General features: G+C 41.1%; 1 pseudogene; it reads right to left on the bottom strand.

Annotated features, from left to right (window-relative positions):
- Window positions 1-1,502: 1,502 nt before the first annotated feature.
- LOC148519996 (syncytin-1-like) lies at window positions 1,503-2,717 on the bottom strand (annotated as a pseudogene).
- Window positions 2,718-18,436: the final 15,719 nt, after the last annotated feature.

Here is an 18,436-nt window from a genome sequence, read left to right as displayed (position 1 = left end):
ACTGCAGACTATTTTATACTTGATTCATTAACTACTGATATCTATTTCTAAATATATGTATGAAATTAAAAGAAAAGCATTTATTTCTTATATTTAACATTTTAGAGTTAAAGCTATATACCTTCATATTATATGATCATTCACCTTCCATATTGTATTTAGTTATTCATATTTTTCTTCTCTGCTGATATTATCAGCTTTCTTTTACACAAAGGTTCTTCTCTGATTTACTAAAGAGGTTTAGAATAACATACAACAAAGGAAAGGGAAGAAGCACGGGGGATTGGATTAAAAACTGATACCGCATCAGACAAGGGTATAGTAACCTTTTGTGTGACTAATAGAGTAACAATACAGCTAATTAATTATTTTACAACATATTCAACATTCCATCCTCCCTCATTTCCCACTTCTAGGCTCTCATATAGACTTGCATCTGTGAGATTTTCATAATTTTTCTGTAAGGCACTATACACAATTTGTTGTTATATACAATTAATATAGTTCTTTCCTTATGTTAAACCTTTGGAATACCATAATACATTGTACTCAAATTATTGGTCCACACTTGAAGCCTATGAATACTATACCTAAAATAATTATGCCAAACATAAATATTGTATTTTTCTAGAGAAAAGGTTAGTGCTACAAGGCACGGTCATGACTTGTTTTCCTCCAACAATATACCTTCATCTACCAGTGTTTCTCCTGGAGTCCTTCCAACAGTTGCTAGGTGATCAAGATGCTGCAAGATGTCAGGTTGGAATCACAACACAGCGTGATTGTATCCTTTCCTTTTTTGTACATGCTGGTCTTTTGCCACCTTGCCAACTATAGTGTTTCCTTCTGGATCCCTCGGCTCTGCTGCATGACCTGTGTTTGTTTTTGTTCCTTAATCCAAGCAGACTCTCATTTACCAGCTTCCAAGCTGCTCTGGCTCACAAAGTTGCATTCTTGGCTCTCAAGGCACACCACCGGCTCTCAGGCTGCATCCCCAGCTCTCAAGCCACACCACCGGCTCTCAAGCCACACCAGCTCTCAAAGTTGTATCACCTGCTCACAAGGCTGCATCATTGGCTCTCAAGCCACACCACTGGCTCTCAAGCTGCACCACTGGCTCTCAAGTCACACCACTGGCTCTCAAGCTGCATCGGCTCTCAAGCCACACCACTGGCTCTCAAGCCACACCACCAACTCTCAAAGCCACACCACCTGCTCAAAAAGCTGCACCACTTTCTTATAGAGCTGCATGACTGGCTCTTTTGCCACACCTTCAACATACCAGTTGCATCCAAACCTCCGGCTTTGAGTCACACTATTTCCCATCAAGCCCTTACTCTCTCACATGAAACTCTGGTCTTTCTAGGCATCTATGTAACCTTTTACTACTCCGAGTTTAAGTCCAGGCAGCCACATAAGTACCAGTGAACATTATCAGTACTAAGGGAATAACAGGTGGATGTTATTGGCATAAGTCCTTGTTAGCTTGAGTTCTAGGGGGTTTACACAGTGTGGCCTACGAAACCATAACAGTTAGCAACATTTGACCCTAACCATCCAAAAGGGTTCCACCTTTCTCTAGCACCTACTTTTCTCAAGTCTTTCTGTAATTCCTGAACCTTATTCAAATGCCCAATAATTTCTGACTCATTGTCATCTATATAAATACAACATTCTTGACCTACTACAGCACTTGTACCACCTTCAGCTGCCAACAATTGGTCCATTGCCATTCTATTCTATAAAGCCACTTTCCAAATTTGAGCAACTTCTTCCACTGTTTGATTAATTGAGACAGTCTATTCTCCTACCATGTGAACCATTAAAGTCAATACTTCTGAAATTACCTTTTCTACTAATAAAATTGTATAATGGAAAAAGTATTCCAGCAGTATGGTCACTATCTGAGAATCTACAGTATGTATTCCCTTCTTTCATTTCTTTCTTAATATTGTGTTTCAGGTATGTCAGATCAGCAGGGATCAGGCTTTGTTCTATAGGGATGTTTCTGGAGTATTTATCTAAGTGGTCAGTAACTCTCACAAATGGAATTACATAGGAGAGTACACAATGTCCACTTGTTCAAAAGGGATACATGGATAGGCCCATTTTCCACACACCCAATGCAATCACTTAAGTAATGGCATGCCCACTACTTTAGTATAAATGAGTTCAAAATATGCCTACAATAAAGCTGTATTACTTTCTCCTGCATATGTGCAAGTTGCATTGTTAAAAGAACAACTATCTTTTTGTAGCTGACACAAGGTATCATTCACAACCAAAGACCCCACAATATCTACTGAATACCAACAGGAATTACAGATTAGTAAATTAATAGGTACTAGGCATTTTAGTTACAAAAGTTGCTCCTGTACAATTAGTGTAACCCAACTTCTGTCTTATGAAATGCTATGTGCTAGCCAACATACCTTTTTTATTTAATTCATTTTCTGTCCTATATATTGTTTATCATTTATGTTTATAAAAAATTCCGGTCTACTGGTAGCAACTGTCACTATTAAGGCAGGGGCATTAATTAAACTAGCTGCTGGTACATTAAGATAGGAATAATCCACTACAGATTCTATTTTTGGTTACCTCTGAAAACAGGTTTCATTACCATCTGTTTTCTCATGGCAAGACAGTTCTCTATGTATCATATCTGTGGTATTGATAAAGTGAGCTAGTATAGGTGTTCCAGTCCATAAACTCATAGGTATCTGTATATATGCTTTATGATCTTCCCTTTGTAAGTCTTTACATCCACGTATTCTTCTCTATATACCACTTAACTCATATATTTTTTTATAATCTGTTTTATTAGATTTTCCCATTAAGTATTAGAGTATACAATAGTTCATCATTAACACAACATTCAGAATCTTAAATTTCCAAAGAGAAGGCATTAAATATATAACCACTTAACTCATATTTATCATATGTATCATTGTTCATATCTAAAATCATTGAAATATTCAAACTTTCAATCATAATAAATGTCATGACAATTAGAATACCCCATCCAAAAACTTAGCCCCAAATCTGGCTTTGGGCCCAACAACATATATTCTTATTCATGGTGATCTTCACAGTTCTTTTTAAATTGAGGTTTCTCTTTAGAGTTACTGGTCTGGCAAGTGGCACAGTTTTCTTATGAATAAACCACCCACTCTTTGAACCTGTAAAATCCACGTACTTTTATGGGTGAAGTAGCTGTATCTAAAAGAATGTCCTCTGATTGAGCTATCATTGGAGTTTTTAATTTTCTACAGTGTGTAGCATAAATCAATGTCATCTTCTCCTTTACTTTAACAGCACTTAGAGTTGTCAGAAATACTTCATAAGGTCCTTCCCACTAGTCAGTCAGCAATTTCGGACCATCACCTCATCACCAGGTTGTAGATTGTTACAAGCACCTTGCACTGGTACTGGTTGTGTATCAATAATAGCAGTGTGTATCTTCTTCAGCTGGTTACTTAGTGAGATGAGAGAATTCACAGATAAGCTATTTTTCTTACTTAGTTCATAAATGGGTGCAATAACAACATTGTGTAGCTTTCCAAACAGTATCTCATAGAGGAAATAGTTAATTCTCCTCTAAAGGTTATTATAATAGAATGCAGTGCTAATGACAAAGCTTCTGGCCACTGCAAAGTAGTTTATCTGCATATTTTAGATAGTTCATTCCTAATTGTGCCATTATAATGTTTGACTTTTCCACTGTATTGTGGATGATATGTGCTATGTAGTTGTTGTTTTTACCCCAATGAGTTGACACATCTTTTTAATAACTAGTCCTGTAAAATTTGTGCCTTGGTCAGATTACATAAGGTATTGCATACCTACAAACAAATTCCTGTGAATTTTTTTTTTCAGTAATTGATGCTGTTGCACTAGCAGCAGCATACCCTTTAACCCATCCTAAACACAAATCTATACATACCAAAACATACTAAAACATTCTAACCTTTGGAAGCTGAATGAAATCAATATGTATGATTTGGAAAGGACCTGTTGATGGGGATTATTTTAAGGTATTGTTTTCACTGGCCTTCTTGCATATTTCTGTAAGCAGACAATATAGGAACCACAATATCCAGTTACAACTGATGCAAAGGTAGAAGCATACCAGTAAATCAGAATCAGGCTAATAATGGCCATCTTACCTGCATTTGTGCCAATGCCAGCAAGAGTGATTTTGGGGTGACAGGCTTACCTTCAATGCCTTGCCATAAGTCTTCATTGTCTTGTGTACACTGTGCATTTCCCATTCATTCCTTTCCTGTTAATCACAAGCTTTTTGCATTTTGATTATTGTTTCTTCACTCAGAATACATTTAGTTATTAAACATGCAAACATTTTCTTTCACAATTTCTTTGTGCTGCTGCCTTTGCAACAATATCTGTCTATGGTTTCTTTTAGTAATTTCATCATGTCTGGTCATATGGGCTTGATATTTAATAACCGCAATCTGGGACAGAAATTCTATAGCTTCTTGCAACTCTTTTACTGCTTTTATATGTTCACATGGGTTGCCTGTTATAAAGTCTCTTTGTTTAGATAGTTCACCAAAATCATGCACCACACCAAAAGCATACCTGTCATTTATATGTACAGTATTTATACTTTTTCATTCTGCTAATAGGCATGTTTTGTTAGTGCCTTCATTTCTGCTAAATGTGCTGAGTGTGGGGGTAAAAGAAGAGTTGAAATAATAGTTTTTGTGCAATCTACCACAGCCTACCCTAATTGTGTTGTCCCATGTTCTACCTGCCTATGGCAGCTGCAATCACCATAGTAGACCAAGTCAAGTTTGTGGAGTGGCACCTCTTCCAAATCCACCTTTGGAGTGGTACCTCTGACAAAGCTGTGGACAACAGAGAAATGCATTGGGAGGACCTTGATTACAGCTCCCGGTCTCACACATCTGTATATCCACTGGTCCATGGAGTTTAACATTGAGTGACTTTATTTTTCTGTCCCATCACAAGTTAGCTTTCAAGAACACAGGAATCCAGGAATTACCCTCAGTGGGACAGCACAGAGCTGAAGGCAAGACACCATGGGAATGATACTGTTGTTAACATCTATGTTTTCTTTGGGACATGATAATTGTCCTCATTAATCAACCTGCAGTTTAGGAAATCTGTCCTTGTTTACCAGTGACTTTCAATATTTTTTGTTTCAGTGCAGGCACTTCTCTGCATGATTGCAAAATCTTGTATCTATTTTATCCTTACCAAAGGTAATTTTATTAGGATTTAATTTTATTTAATTCCATTTAATTGGTTGCTTATTTCTGAAATGTGAATAAATGTATCAATTTGATATCCATCTTTGTGCAGTGTTTTAACATACACCCAAATATATTGTGCTGTTCCAACAACTACCCTTGGAGTGGATTGTTAATTCACATATGTTATGCATTCATGGTAGGGTTAAAATTTCCTCCCCCAATTCCTCTCTTTGAAACTCATCAGTTTCATTAATGGGCAGTAGAGTAGCAGGGTTCAAAATATTACATTGGTCCATGGTAATTTAGTGGTCATAATGAGGGGTAGTTCCCATTTTGTTAAATGTGCAGCAGTCACATGTCTTGTTCTCTGACACATTAGTAAATCTGCTACGGCATGTGGAACATACACTCTAAGATTATAACCCAAATCAATGTTTATGGATTAGTTCTACAAGTAGTGTAGCTGCTTCTATTACTCTGAGACATACAGGTAATCCTTTTGCTACTGGATCTAGATGGGCACTAAAATAAGCTTCCAGTCTGTTTTCAGCCATGTTATTGTATAAGGACTCATGTTGCATGTGCAAGATATTCATGACAGAATAAAGACAAATCCATTTATAGATGAGTAACCCTAAAGCTGGGGATTTAGGGTTACCTAGGGTCATTTTTGAGTAGTTCAAAGAACACTTTAGTTTGTTCAGTATGTACCAAAGGTGCTGGTACAGAATCCTTATGCAAAGGTGCAGTTAATTGTGAATAGTTAGGTATATAATGTCTACAGTAACCTATCATACCCAGAAATTCTCTTAATTTTCTTTTGATAATGGGTAATCTGATTTCATGAATGGCTGCAATTCTATCTTGAGTTAGATGTCTTAGGCCTTCAGATAGACAATGGCCATTATAATAAACTTGTTGGATCTTTTCTTTGGATATGGATACTTTGGGCCAGATGTAAGAGGGTGAGAGTTTAGAAAATGTTAGAGTTTAGCAGTAAATGCTCACATTGGTTGAGTTTTATCTTCAAAATTGGAAAACATCTGGACAGGAGTTTAAATCGTGAGAGCTTTTTGAGTCTAAAAATATGCGAGTTTGCAAATATATTATATTTTTATTTTTCATAAAGAGGGTGTCACACTTCCCCTAGATGTCCATGTCCCCACCTAGTACTGGGGCATGGCAAAGCTGTTGGCCTACCCTGTTTGCTTGTACTGCAGTGTATAAGTGTGCAGTGTGTGACAAAAACACATAACTGACAAGTGACAATTATGCCTGCAGTCACACTTCCCAGACACCTATAGATGTGTCCTGCTACATCTTTTCTCCATATGCCATGTAGCATTCCCTGCTAGTTGCATTATAAAAGTCAGAGAGTGTAGTACAAGTTTCTGTCCACCAGATGTTGCTCTTCCTAAACTGCAGTGTGCATGCATAAAAAAAGACAATGCTATGTCTGGTTTACCGCCTGCTCTTTGGCTGACTAAACCTGTCAATCAATACCCTGTAGATGTTAGTAGGCAACAGTCAGACCAAAGTGGGCGGGATAGAGTATGTAAGGAGATAAGGTTGGAGATGTAGGGAGCAGTAGAGTTACAGTGGGCCAAAGGTGAGGAATTTGAAGAGGCTTCTGAAGGAGAATTGGAGCCAGTGCAGGTTTTGGCAGAGGGAAGCAGCAGAAGTGGAATGGCAGGAGTGGAAGATAAGTCTAGCTGCAGTATTGAGAACAGATTGGAGGGGTGCAAGATGGCAATGTGGGAGGTCTGTGAAGAGAAGGTTGCAGTAGTTGAGCTGAGAAATTATTAGTGAATGAATAATCAGTTTGGTAGCATTCTGGGAGAGGAAAGGCCTAATATGAGCAATGTTGCATAACTGGAACTGACAGGATTGAGCCAGAGATTGAATGTGGGGGACAAAGGAGAGGATGGAGTCAAGGGTGACACCCAATCTGTGAAGTTGGAGGACAGGGGAGATGATAGTGTTCAAAAATATATAGAATTCAGTCATAAAGAATACTTACTGAGTATTAATACAAGCTTAGGCCCCCTAATTCATAATGTAAAATAAAGTTATTGTGGAGGGGTGCTACCACTAACACATATGAACATGAACAAGACACAAGGATAGAAAAAAATTGGAAGTGTAATTTGTGGTGCACTAACTTTAAAATATAACTTTTATTGAAGACATTTTAATATCAACATGTACATTAAAAAGCAAAAATGAAGGGTAAAATTAGAACGTGAAAGGAAGAAGTGAATAAATAAAATATATTGGGGGTTATTCAGAGTCGGTCGCAAGTGCTGAACGCTTGCAACCGACTCGATGTTGCCCCACTGGGCATGCGCGCAATGGAGCCAGCTAGCGATGGGCGCTCCATCGCTAGGGGTCTTGCAGCAGATGGGGCGAGCTATCGATGGTGAGTGACTCACCATCGATAGCTCGCCACATCTGCTGCAAGACCCCTAGTGACAGCTCACCCCAGCTAGCGACGGGCGCTCCATCGATGGTGAGTGACAGCTCACCCCATTTGGGAGGCGGGCAGGGGGCATACCTGTCCAAATGGAGGTGTTCCCACCACAATGCTTGCCATTTGGGGGTGGCCCCACTGACATCATTGCTGATGTCAGTTTGAGCTTCCTGCTCGATCAGAGCAGGAAACTCCCTGGGGCTTACGAGTGCCCAGACCCAACCTTAGGGTCTGGTCATAAGCCCCAATTTTCACAATGGTCTTGACCATCGCGACCATCACCCATGTCGGTCACTAGAGCTGTGGGTGTTAATCCACAGCTTGGCGATCGACAAGGAGGCGGTCGTTCAGGATGCAAGTGGCCGCCCAGATTCAGGGCGCCTGCTTGCAGTGACCACCTCTGAATGAGGTCCATTGTGTGCAATGCCCTCACTCAACATCTAAATATGTGAATGAATGAAAATATTTTCAAATAAAATGTCTCATATAGCAGTGTGTTGACCTGTGTTTAATCAAGGTGCCAACATGGGCTACATATGAGTTCATGGTGTCATTCCACATCCAGAACCTCTATTAGTTTACGTTCATAACACCATATTTGTAAGACTGGGTCCACATAAAATGTAAGACAAAACAACTGCCCAATATTCATAAATTTTCTAGATTATATTTCTATCTGGTTAGATAATGTTCATATGGGTCAGCTAGTGAACCAACATATTTAGATAAATATTACAAATGTATACCTCCTAATTGACAGCCTCATTAGAGTATTTAGTGTCATTACATTGTTAGTATCATTTATGTCAGTTCTTGGTACAACCATACATTATATAGTGAACAGATATCACATTTTCCTATGAACTCGTAAAATAAAGGAAAATATGAAAATATGTAGACAGACATTCTCAAATATTTACAGATATATGCTAGTACCTCAGAAATTAGTATCTTTATTTCTCCCTGTAAATCAACCACATTGTTTTAATCTAAAACTAAATATTTATTCAGGGTAAAATTTCTCAGTGGGACTGCTGGGTAAGCTGAATATGCAAATTACAATATAAATATTTTGCTGAATGGAAGGAACCACATCATATGATCACAAAACATGATGTGCATTAGAGAACAGAAAAGAGCTGTCGCTTGGAGTTAGCTCACTCCTCTGGGAAATATAAGTCATCTATTCGCTGGTTCAAGCAGTTCACTGGTTCATATTTATGATATAACAAATATTCATTAATGAGGCAGAGCAAAGGACATTTTAAACACACAGCAAGACCACCAATGCGGCGTTTTGCTTATCAACTTTGTCAAGGCCTTTTTTTCTCTCCTTGTGTCTTGAGATAATGATGTTGTCAATAGTGATGGTGAGATTGGTTGGAGTGGAGACTCTATTAGGGGGAGAAAAATGAGTTTGGTTTTGTCCATTTTCAGCTTCAGAGAGTGCTTGGACATCCAGGAAGAAGGGGAGAGTTCAGGAGAGGTTGCGTGTTATCTGCATAGAGGTGGTATTGAAGGTCGAAGGAACTGATGAGTACTCTTAGTATAGAGGTGTACAGGGAGAGGAGCAGAGGGCCCAGGACAGAACCCTGCAGTACTCCAATGTGAAGGATGGAAAGGGGGGAGGTGGAGCCAGAGGCAGACACAGAAAAGGGGTGGGTTGTGAGGTAAGAGGTGAACCAAGCAAGGATGGTGAAGGGTGCATAGGAGGAGAGGATGATCCTCTGTGTCGAATGCCGCAGATAGGTTTGGGAGGATAAGCAGATAGAAGTGGCCCCTTCACATCAATCGAGAGCTGTATATGAGTGTGTAATAAAGGATTAAATAATTCGGTGTGCGAGTCCTAAGTACACTTTTGAAAAACAATTTATACATTTGTTCTGACATCATTATTACATCAGTCCATGTGACATGCTACATTGTTTTGCAGGGATGTGCGGCACTCACACAGTGATAACATTCCTTAGAATTGAACAGTTGGGTTTGAAGGGCACTGTATAAAACCATCACTGAACTACAAGTCTCAGCTCAGAAAGAGGTATTCTTAAATTACCAACTGAGTGTGTGTTTTATGGAGCAAGATTGCAGCAATGTCAGCACTACTGTGCCTCTAGGAGTTTGTACATGTCGTTGCTAGAAACACAGCCATATGTGCCAGATGCTGCAGCACTGCAGAAAGAGGTGTGTGGCACTTGCCAGTCACTGCAGCACTGTAGAAAGTGGTGTGCTCACAGTGACTTCATGTCCTGCACATGCATATGCTCCTATGCACTAATATCCAGCTCTGTGCATCGTGCATCATGCGCCCTGCATGCAGCTACTACAATATGCTGTGGAAAATGTCTGTGAGGCAGCCCCCATATTCCTGGAGGTAGTTGCAGATTCTCCTTGAGTGGAGGGATCAGCTGCTTCTCAGTAATGCTGAGAAACGCTGGGCATTTATAACTGCCAGGCATGATATCCTGGCCCAAGTAGGCCAGGATAGATGAATCTGGTCAATACAGCTCTGCTTTAGCTGCAGAGGCTCAAACAGTGCCTTGTGCATAGTATGTACAGTATTATTGTACAGTTACAGTAGTTAAGTATAGGCAATCAGGATCTTCAAAAGCGCCATTACTGTGTGACATAGCATGAATGGGTGTAAGAAGGTTGCCAGGTACAACTGGTCGACCGGGTCAAAAGTTTGACTTAAAAATGGTTGACACAAACAATGGTCAACACATTTTTTTTTTCTAGCATTAATCTTTACAAGAACCAATTTGTAAAAATCAGGGGTCAACCATTTTTGTGTCGACCTTTTGACCAGTTGCACCTGTTGAACTTCTTATATGTCTACCTTTTAGTGTGTTGACTGGCACTGCTAAAAGTTATGTCTGTGGCATGTGCCGCCAGAAAAGATCACTGGGAGCTCCAACGGTATCTCTGTTCCCATCAGGTTAGGTAAGTCTTTTGTGGGGGCTGGGGCAATAATTGAGTTTTAATTATTTTTTTCTATGGGGCCAATGTATTTGATTAGTTTTTGTTTCTGTGAGGGCCAATGTTTTTGATTTTTTTTTTTATTCCTGTGGGGGTCAATGTCAGATTTTGTTTTTATCTCTGTGGTAGCTAATGTCTATGGTTTTTTTTCTTGTTCGGGCCAATGTGTTATATATTTGTTCCTGTTGGAGCCTACTATATATGTGTGTTTTTTCTTATGGGAAAAGGTGAAGCAGGAAGCACTACCAATGAGATCCCTGCCTGAATACACAGCCATCAATGGCACATTGTTAGGAATCAGAGGATTAGTCAGGAAGTTTTTTGGAAAACTGTGACCTTTAGGAGGTAACCATGGTGCAGCTTATGAGCCGAATAGCAACCTTGAGGGTTGGAACCATGGCTAGTTGTGGCTAGTGTGCCATGAACAAGATGCGGCCTTTGACCATGTAGCAGCCTTGAGGGCTGAAATGTCTTGGCTGGTAGTGGCCTGCGAGCCATGAACATGATGCAGCCTTTGGGCTGAGTAGCAGCCTTGAGGGCTGGTAAGTATTGGCAAGTAGCAGCTTGTGGACAGTGAGCAAGATGCTGCCTTTGGGCTGTGTAGCAGCCTTGAGGGCTGGTATGTCTTGCAAGTAGCAGCCTGTGAGCCATGTGCAAGATGCAGCCATTAGGCAGTGAAGCAACCTTACGGGCTGGTATTTCTTGGCTAGTAGCGGCCTGTGGGCCATGAGCAAGATGCAGCCTTCGGGCTGTGAAGCGGCCTTGAGGCATGGTATGTCTTGGCTGATAGTGGGCTGAGTTGACGCAAGTGTTGTTGCGCACAGAGGATAGAGAGGTGTGGCCTATGTCACCGAGTTGACACAAGCATTGGTGCACTGGATTGCACACTGATGACATAGAAATGCGGCCTATGTCACCGAGTTGATACAAGTGTTGGTGCCCTGGATTGCTCACTGATGACACAGAGGTGCGGCCTATGTTGCCGAGTTGACAAGAGCATTGATGCACTGGATTGCACACTGAAGACACTGTAGTGCAACCTGTGTCACCGAGTTGACACAAGCTGCCTGACGCTGGTTTGCGCACTCAGGACTGAGAGTGCACCCTGTGCTGCCATGATGACACAAGTGGTAAGAGGCTGGAATGCATTCTGTGCTGCCTAGATGACACAAGCGGCAAACAACTGAAGTGAGCGGACCATGCTGCCTCAATGGATCAATGGCAGACAAGAAACATGGCAGACTGGATATTAGGAACTCAACTGGTAACAACAGGAGACTGACCACAACCAGAAATATGTGTAAATGCTATCACCAGCATTGGAGCAATGTTCACACAGGGAGGAAATAGAAAGAGGAGCCAATCAAGTTCAATCCCAGCATGACGGACAGGAGGTAGGAGGAGTTTCAGTGAACATTCATCCAGCATTCACCTTGTCCTGAAGATGCAGTTTGGCGGCTTGTGACTCACAGATCCAACAATGTATTTTCATATTTCCTCTCCATGTGCTGGTGCCATAATGTACCCCTGCCCTGCCCTGTCACAGATTGTGTTCCAATTGTTTTCAGATCAACGTTAGTATACATTGCACTGTTTTTTTTTTTTTTACAGTACATTAGAGGAGACAGCAGCAGGCACAAGAGGGGGAGCCTGCACTGCCAAGTAAGTACTGTACAGTACAGTATATTGTGTTTACGAGCTGGGTCAATGTTTAGGATTTTTTACATGTACTGTGGTGCAAATTTTGTGATTTTTTTTTTTCTATGTTCATGTTTTTCTTTACATGAGATTTTTTTTTTGTATTGAGGAAAAATTACATCATAGTATTTTGTTTAAATGTAGTACATCCATGGTACACCTGCCAAATATCCTCCTCTGAGGAGGAGTAGGTGGATGGGAAGTGGGCCCCAATAAACCTCCCCAGCCAAGTATTGCGTGTACTCTACTGTACATCATTCCTCCACTCTCAGTGGCTTTACTTTTATTACAGCACTTGCTTCATTACTTTTGGAGTAGTATTGTTTTCTGAGAATTATGGTACAGTACTTAGGGGCAAATGTATTAAGCTCTGGAAAGTGATATATGTTTTGGTTACTGTAATGTACTGTACACTTGTGATACATTATACTGTAAATAAAGTGTAATCATAATAATAGTACAGTCTGGGTTCCAATTTTTTTAGACAAAATGTTATACTTTTTTTGTTTACACAGGCCCAGAACCTGAGGAGTCTGAGGCAGAGGTCAAGGCAGATGAGCCCTACTGTGCAGTAATGTACTGTACATTGTGCTTTACTACTGAACTATACTTATCTTCATTTTAAGAATGTATCTGTTCCTCCTGTACTTTACCTCCTTTACTCCAAAGACTAAACTGCTCCTTACATCTCCAACCTTGTCTCCTAACACATTACCTCCTGCCCTCTCCAGTTTGCCAATGATGAGCTCTTTGCTACTTGTGCCTTTACTATAGGAATCAGGTCCATGCTTCTCTTATGACTTCTCGCTTACTGTACCTTGCTTCCCAGCCGTATTGTGTCCTGAGAATGAAGGTACAGTACTAACTGTTAATTGTGCTCTGTTTATGTTTTTGTTACTGTAATATAAACTTGTGGTGCCTTATACTGTAAATAAAGACAAAATTATATATTTTTATTTTTACACAGGCCCAGAACCTGAGGAAGATTAGGTGGAGGAGGCCAAGGCAGAGTACAGGGCACTGAGCCGGGCAGCCAATTAAGCACAGTACTATACAGTTTAGTACATTGTGTTTTACTACTGTATTGTACTTTTTCTTCCTTTTAACAATGTTCTGTTTGTTTTTTTTGTTACTCTAATGTACTGTACACTTGTGGCACCTTTTACGGTAAATAAAGATAAAATGATATATTTTTTTGTTTACACAGGCCCAGAACTGTGCCACTGCCATGAGGCGTAGGTGGATGTGGAGATCAAGGCCAATGTAGAACCCGAAAGCCCTCCCCGCCTGTATAGTACATTGTGTTTTACTACTGTACATCTCTTCCTTTTAAGAAGGTCTCTCTCCATCCTGTACTGTACCTCCTGTACTCTAAAGTCCATTCACTTATTGTGTTTGTAGAAGTATGGTACTAATTGTTACTTGTGCTATTTTTTTGTTTTGGTTACTGTATTTTAGTGTACAGTAATGTTATGTTTACCCTCTACTGTCCAACTGAGTACATTACTGTGTTTTTCTTTTCTTACACCAAACACCTCCGTCTCATTGTAGTTGAGGTAGACAGTGAGGAGGAGAGCAGTGATTCTGGTAAGCCTTAACCTTGCTTTTTTTGTATCAGTGCCTCCAGCCAAATTTTGGTACAGTACAGTGGGGGAGATGTATGAAATGGTGATACGGGGAAAGTGGCATAAGAGCACATTTAGGGGGAGTTGTATTACAGCGGCACATCAGTAACGATGAGATGTAAGAACATCTAATCTGCCAGAGTGGGGGAGCATAGCACCCCTGTCATTTACCGCCCAGCATAATAATACATGGGGTAGAAACGATAACAGCGCACATGTGGAGACAAAAGTACTTGATTTTCTTAAAAATTAAAGCATTTTTATTTTACACATAGATCCGCTGATCATTGAAGAGTCGGCTATGGAGTCAAGGAGTGCCACAGCCAATGAGATGGATTGGTCAAATTTAGGTAATGTACTGAAGGTCTTCTGCTGCTCTTCCAGACTCCCAGATTTGGTCCAATGCTCCACAGTTCATTTTAAAATGGTGACCTAAAAATATAAAAATATTTAGCTCAGACATGCATGACTTACCATGAACACTGACCTGTATGAAGTAGTACAGTAAATACACTGCACTGTGCATTAGGCAGATTACTGTAGATCTTATTAGTTACACTCCTTACACAAAACTTATTGTATGTGTTTGGAATAATTACTCGAATTATATATAATCTAAAGCTTCTTTTAGACCTTTCAGACTCAAGGTGTCTAATTTAAAAATCCATGCTGATTCCCCTAAACAAAGTTGGCAAAATCTATGCCCTCCCCTCTTGGTATTCTGTCACTTAAATCACTCAGTATAGTAAAAGGGATTTACCTCTGTGATTTTTTTTTATGTGAAGTGATTTTCTAATGTGAAGTAATTTTTCATATGTGATTGGTACATATGTGGATTGATTTTAACCATTAATTAGTTGGTATATATGAAGATTGTTGCTATAGCTATACAGTATGTATAGTTTTATTGTTTATTTATTAATTTTTCTCTAAATGTAATATACTGTATGTGGATGTTTTAAATAAAACCATATTGATGACATTGAACAAGCCTCCTGTGTATTAATAGAGAGCAAACCATAAGTAATTCATTACATTTAAGTAAGAAAAAAGGAAATTGAATACAAGCGCAGTAACTATTTAGTAGTTCTTTTCAGTTTGTAATACAGAGACACATCTTTTTGGGTTGATATTTGTAGTTCAGTGATGGTTTTATGCACCACTGTTCAGACCACACTACTACTGACAGCACCGACAGTGCTGCAAGTGTGCAGCATTAAATGCACCTTCAGTATATAATCTAGAGACATGTCTTTCTTGCTTGTGATTTGTAGTTCAGTGATGGTTATATGCAACACTGTTCAGATCACACTACTAGTTCCTAAGACATGTCATTGCTATGTGAGCGCCACACACCACTTTGTACAATGCTGCAGTGACCAACACTTTCCTAGTGGCACATCAGTTCTCCTAGCCACCTAGCGGATGGGGGATGTTGTCTTTGCAATGGTCACCATTCTCCACCTTTTCAGGACACAAGTACTGTAATTGCCAGGGCTGACCTTCAGTTGACTGCTTAAATGGCTAACAAAGCGTCCATTATTATGTTAATGAAAAGCTCTTGCTTGCATTGGTGGAAGGGACCTGATGCACTCTGTCTCACTCCCAGCCACGTCCACTGGGCATGCGCAGGATCTTTCAAACATTGTGACATCTCATGTGCGGCCCCTGAAGTCAGCAGTCGCTGCAGCAGAGACCATGCCGACAGTGCCACAAATGTGCAGCACAAAATGCACAGTCAGTTTATAATCCAGAGACACGTCTTTCTGGGTTGAGATTTGTAGTTCAGTAATTTTTTTATGCACCACTGTTCAGAACTCACTACTACTGACAATGCCAACAGTGCCACAAGTGTGCAGTATAAAATGCACAGATTGTTATTCAGAAACACCTCTTTCAATCAGACCCCACTACTAGTTTCTAAGACATGAAATCACTACAGTATTTGTGCACCGCACACCACTTTCTGCAGTGCCGTTGTGACCAGCACGTATGGCTGTGTCGAGTAGCAAAATGTTGTGAAAGCTCCAAATGGCACAGCAGTGCCGACATTGCCACAAGTCTACAGCATAAAATGCATAATCAGTTTGTAATCTAGAGACATCTCTTTCTGTGTTGAGACATTTAGTTCAGTGATGGTTTTATGCACCACTACCAAAACCCCACTACTAGTTTCTCTGCAATACTCTACAGTATGTGATTGGCCTGTCTGTCAGGGCTTACTGTTCTATTGTATTCTGTAGTGCCATACTCAGGGGCAGCGGCAGCTGTGCCAGGCCTGGGAGAAGAAGGGGGCATGGCCTAATTGCAGGAGGCATGGCCATGCCCATTCAAATAAATAAACAAAACATTTTTTCAGTGCCACAAAGGGGGGTGCTGTGAGCCCCTCAGCCCAGCGCATAACCAGTGGGGGCATTATCAGTGTGATTGCTCTCCCCACAGGCACAGGAGACTGCTGCAAGCAGTCTCCCAGTGCAGTCCAGCACACAGCAGCATGTGCTGGGCTGCTTTGATGTAAGAGGGAGGGGGGCAGCACCAGACCCAGGCCCCCGCCAGGCCCCTCCATCAAGCCCACACCCGGGTAATTACCCTCTCGGCACCCCTGGCCATACTCTATCCATCCACTGCTGTATTATTAACCGCTGTAGTGGAGCACTGGCCACCCAGTGGTGAAGCTGTGTATTGCATGCCATGGATGTTGTCAAATCTCACTGCTCCTTACCACGTCATTCTCATGCCGTGACTAAGATGCCTGTATGGCATGCTATGAACAAAGATGTAGCCAGACACATCTCTACTCCTGTTTCCAGATCTACCTATTAAACACCTAAATCTAAACCTAACTGCTCCTAACCTAATGCTAATGGCACCCTAAGGATTTTTTTTAACAAAGTGGGATTGCCTCACAGTGCTCCAGCCCACAGTCCTACGGCCTCTCCCTCCACTCTCCTATGTGAAATGGTGCCTGATCACAAGAGAGGGACTTTTATATGTAATCAAAAACATGTGAGATCCGATGCTGGGAAAATGATGTTTTGGGATCTGAACTTGGTGGGAAGACCCAAGCTAGGACTCAGAACTTCTAAGTTTGGTTGTGTTCAGTCTTTAGGAAATTGAATCCATACATCTCTAAAAATATTTTTTATACACACAATGATAAGAAAATGTCTTCTGTGCAATAATAATTTTAGTAAAAATGGAATCAGTATGGTATACTGATGGATGAGATGCCGGTGGTCAAAACACCGATGCTGGCATCCTGATTGTGAAGGTGCCGGTGGTCAAAACACAGATGCTGGCATCCTGATTGTGAAGAATCCCAACAAGGGCCGGTGAGTACTCTAATCAGTGGCATCACAAGGGGGGTGCGGGGGGTGTGGGCCACACGCAGGTGTCACCCGCAGAAGGGTGACACCAAGGTGCAGACTGACACTCCCCCACAGTGACAGGAGCCAGGTGCTGCACTGTAGTATGAAGTGCAGCACCCAGCTCCTGACACTGTGAGGTAGCCAGCACACGCATCCCCTGCATCTCCCAATAAAGAGCAGGTCCACAGGGAATCGGGCCATGAGACCACGCCCCCATACCACAAGGCCACACCCCTGGCCAGCAAGATCATGCCCCTTTTCAGGATGCACGCTGCTTCACCGCACTTACGTCCCTCCATGCACTGGGTGACACCGCAGGGAGGGACGCCACTGATCCTAATACTCACCTCTTCCTCCCTAACCCTCCCTTAGTGGTGCCTAACTCTAGCCTCCCCCCACTGGTGCCTAACCCTAACCTCCCCCTTCCTGCACCCTAAACTTAGGGTGCTGGTGGGGTGCCTAACCTTAACCTCCCCCCAGTGGTGCCTAACCCTATCCCCCCTCCTCGTAGCCTAACCCTAATCCTCCTTGAGGGGTGCCTAACCCTAATCTCCCCCAGGGTGCCTAAAGCTAACCCTCTCCCCGCAGCTAAAACCTAACAGCACCCGCTAACCTTCATTCGGCATGGCAGCTGTCAGGATTTTGGCATCAGGATAAAGAAAGGCATTAGGATTTTGATGCCTTTCTTTAGCCCCGTGTTGGGCTTCTGACATCAGGATTATGACAGCCGGCATTCCAGCTGACTGTAACGTGACTGCATCCCAGTAAAAATTACAGGCATACCACTGCACACAGTAAGAACAGTAATAAATGCGGCATCTCAAAAACACACTGTACAAATTATAAAATTATTTTAGAAAAGACTGGAATTACTTACAACGATAATAAAATGGATTCTATGCAATCATTATTTTGGGGTAAAGATGACATGGATACTACCACACACAGTAAGAACAGTAATATGTTGCGTCTTGAAAACATACTTCTTGAAAAATTTTAATTAAATTAAAAAAGACTGTAGGGATTTTTATAACAGGAAAATATGTCTTGTTTGTG

Source organism: Taudactylus pleione, unplaced genomic scaffold (assembly GCF_031769625.1).
Source record: "Taudactylus pleione unplaced genomic scaffold, aTauple2 ptg000179l, whole genome shotgun sequence".
In the NCBI taxonomy this organism is placed as follows: domain Eukaryota; kingdom Metazoa; phylum Chordata; class Amphibia; order Anura; family Myobatrachidae; genus Taudactylus; species Taudactylus pleione.
The sequence above is the reverse complement of the archived record's forward strand: the minus strand, read 5'-3'. Positions and strand labels throughout refer to the sequence as shown.